The sequence below is a fragment of the Desmodus rotundus genome, chromosome 13 (assembly GCF_022682495.2).
Source record: "Desmodus rotundus isolate HL8 chromosome 13, HLdesRot8A.1, whole genome shotgun sequence".
Classification (NCBI taxonomy): Eukaryota; Metazoa; Chordata; class Mammalia; order Chiroptera; family Phyllostomidae; genus Desmodus; species Desmodus rotundus.
Window position 1 is genome coordinate 47,545,065 of NC_071399.1, and position 4,300 is coordinate 47,549,364.

Sequence of the window (4,300 nt, forward strand, 5' to 3'; positions counted from 1 at the left end):
AGACCAGTGAGCTCAGGAGATTAAGGAGACGGCACCACTGAATCCCATTGGCATTCTACCATAGAAGTTCATACCATAAACCCAGGGAGTCAGAACAGATCAATTTAAGAAGCAGAGGCTAACAAGAAGAGTCTCACAAACAATGGGAAGACAAAGAAACAATCCCCAAATGAAAGGAAAGGAGGAAGTCTCAGAAAGAATGCTAACTGAAAAAGAGGCAAGTCAATTATCAGATACTGAGTTCAAAGCAATGGTTATCAGGAACCTCACTGAGCTTACTGAGCTCAAAGAGAACTACCAGAAACTACAAGGAAACTACAATGAACTCACTGAAAACTATATTAACATGAAAAAGGAAATAGAAACTATCAACAAGAGCCAAAAGGAAATGAAGAATACAATTTCTGAACTGAAGAACACAGTAGAAGGAATGAAAAGCAGACTTGATGAAGCAGAGGATCGGATCAGTGAGCTTACGGACAAAGTAGAAGAAAACACCCAGAAAAAGCAAGAAAAGGAAAAGAGTCTCAGAAAGAATGAAGAGGGATTAAAGGAAATGCAGGGCAACATGAAACATAATAATATCCGTATAATAGGGATACCAGAAGGAGAGGAAGAAGAGCAAGAGATAGAAAACCTGTTTGAAAAAATAATGATGGAAAATTTCCCTAATCTGATGAGAGAAAAAGTCACCCAAATCCAGGAATCACAGAGAGTCCCAAGCAAAGGGAACGCAAAGAGGCCCACTGCAGGACACATCATAAATTAAATGGCAAAATTCCAAGAGAAAGAGAGGATCTTTTATTTTTTTATTTATTTTTATTTGTCTTTTATTTTTAAATTTTGATTGTTATTCAATTACAGTTGTATGCCTTTATTATGCTAAGTGAAATAAGGCAGATGGTGAGGGACAAATACCATATGACCTCACCTTTAACTGGAACATAATCAACAGAAGAAAAAGGAAACAAAATATAACCAGAGACATTGAAGTTAAGAGCAAAGAGAGGATTTAAAGACAGCAAGGGAGAAACAGGAAGTAACATATAAGGGAACCCCAATAAGGTTAGCAACTGACTTCTCAATGGAAACACTCCAAACCAGAAGAGAATGGCAAAAAATATTCAAAGAAATGAGAACCAGAGGCCTGCAAACAAGACTACTTTACCCAGCAAGGCTCTCCATCAAGATAGAAGGCCAAATAAAGAGATTCCCAGACAAAAAAAAAAAGTCTAAAAGAATACACCTCCACCAAACCAGCTCTGCAAGAGATGCTAAATGGACTGCTTTAAGGAAAGGAAAGAAAAGAGAAAGACAGAGGAACACAGGTAGGAAATAATGGCAATGAATAACTACCTATGATAATAACCTTAAATGTAAATGGATTAAATTCTCCAATCAAAAGACATAGAATAGCTGAATGGATAAGAGGGCATGACCCACACATATGCTGCCTCCAAGAGACGCACCTCAGGACAAAAGACTTATACAGACTGAAAGTGAAAGGCTGGAATCAAATTTTCCAAGCAAACTGACAGGAAAAAAAAGCAGGGATAGCAATACTCATATCAGACAAAATAGACTTCCAAAGAAGGGCCATAAAGAGAGACCCAGAAGGTCACTTCATAATACTCAAAGGAAGAATCCACCAAGAAGACATAAACATTGTAAATATATACCCACCCAACATAGGAGCACCCAAATATATAAAGAAAATCTTGGAGGACATCAAGAAAGATATTGACAGCAGCACAATTACAGTAGGGGACGTTAAACCCCCACTGTCAAAGATGGACAGATCTTCCAAACAAAATATCAACAAGGTATTGTGTCACTTAACAAAATCCTAGATGAAATGGACTTAACTGATATATATATATAGAGAGAGCTTTTCATCCCAAAGAAGCAAAATACACATTCTTTTCAAGAGTACATGGAACTTTTTCAAAGATAGACCACATGATAGGACATAAAGCAAGCCTCAACAAATTCAAGAAAATTGACATCATATCATGCATTTTCTCTGACCACAAGGGACTGAAACTAGAAACCAACCTGAAAGGAAAAAACCCCAAACACTCAAAATCATGGAGACTGAATAGCATGCTATTAAACAATGAATGGATCAAGAACAAGACTAGGGAAGAAATAAAAAACTTTCTGTAAACAAAGGAAAATGGACTCACAACAACCCAAAAGCTATGGGACACAGCAAAGGCAGTCCTGAGAGGGAAGTTCATAGCAATACAGGCCTACCTTAAGAAGATAGAAACAGTTCAAACAAACAACCTAACCCTACACCTACAAGAACTTGAGAAACAACAACAAAGACAGCCCAGAGCAAGTAGAAGGAGGGGAATAACCAAGATCAGAGCAGAGTTAAATGACATAGAGGCTAAAAGCACAATTGTAAGGATCAATGAATCCAGGAGCTGGTTCTGTGAAAAAAAAAAAAAAATGGACATGCTTTTCAGTAGGGTCATCAAGAAAAAGAGAGAGAGGATCCTAATAAACACAATTAGAAATGAAAGACGAGAGATTACAACTGATACCACAGAAATACAAAGGATTGTAAGAAATTACTATGAAGAACTGTATGCCAAGAAATTTGAAAACCTAGGTGAAATGGACACATTTCTAGAAAAATATATTCTTCCAAAACTGAATGAAGAAGAAGCAGAAAGCCTGAACAGACCAATAACAGCAGACAAAATTGAAGCAGTATTGAAAAAATTCCCAACACACAATAGCCCTCAACCAGATGGTTTCACAAGAGAATTCTACAAAGCATTTAAGGAAGAGCTAACCCCTATCCTTCACAGACTATTCAAAAAATCCCAGACTGATGCAAGACTCCCAAACTCTTTTTATGAAGCCAGCATTATCCTAATCCAAAAACCGGATAAAGACACAACGAAGAAAGAAAACTTTAGGCCAATATTGCTGATGAACATAGATGCTAAATTCTCAACAAAACATTGGCAAAGCGCATCCAGCAATACGTTAAAAAGATCATACACCATGACCAAGTGGGATTCATTCCAGGGATACAAGGATGGTACAATATTCACAAATCAATAAACATAATACATCACATAAACAAAAGCAAAGACAAAATCACACGATCATATCAATAGATGCAGAAAAAGCATTTGATAAGATAACAGCACCCATTTCTGATAAAAACACTCAACACAGTTGGATGAGAGGGAGCATTCCTCAACATAATAAAGGCCATATATGAGAGACCTACAGCCAACATCATACTCAATGGACAAAAATGTAGAGCTTTCCCACTAAGATCAGGAAGAAGACAAGGATGCCTTCTCTCACCACTCCTATTCAACATAGTATTGGAAGTCCTAGCCACAGGAATCAGACAAGAAAAATAAATAAAAGGCATCTAAATTGGAAAGGAGGAAATAAAACTGTTACTGTTTGCCGATGACATGATAGTGTACATCGAAAATCCTATAGACTCCACCAAAAAACTCCTCGACCTAATAAATGAATTTGGCAAAACAGCTGGTTACAAAGTCAATACTCAGAAATCAAAGGCATTCCTGTATACCAACAACAAAACTGCAGAAACAGAAATCAGGAAAAAAAAATCCCATTTGATATAGCAACAAGAAAATCAAGTACCTAGGAATCAACCTAACCAAGGAGGTAAAAGACCCGTACTCAGAAAACTACAGAACATTGAAGAAAGAAATTAAGGAAGACACAAACAAATAGAAGCATGTACCATGCTCATGGATTGGAAGAATTAACATGATCAAAATTGCCATACTATCCAAAGCAATTTATAGATTCAATGCAATCCCTATTGGAGTACCCATAGCATATTTCACAGATATAGAAAAAACATTTCACAAATTCATATTGGGACCATAAATAATCCCGAATAGCTGCAGCAATTTTGAGGAAGAAGAACAAAGCAGGAGGGATCCCAATACCTGATATCAAACTGTATTACAAGGCCACGGTAATCAAAACAGCCTGGTACTGGCAGAAAAACAGGCACATAGAACAATGGAAGAGAACAGAGAGCCCAGAAATAAAGTTTTACAGTCAATTAATATTTGACAAAGGAGGCAAGAGCATAATATGGAGCCAAAACAGCCTCTTCAACAGATGGTGTTGGGAGATCTGGACAGCTATGTGCAAAAAAATGAAACTCGATCACCAACTTATACAATACACAAAAATAAATTCAGGATGGATAAAAGACTTAAATATAAGTCTTTAACACCATAAAAGTCCTAGAGGAAAACATTGGGAGGAAGATCTCAGACAT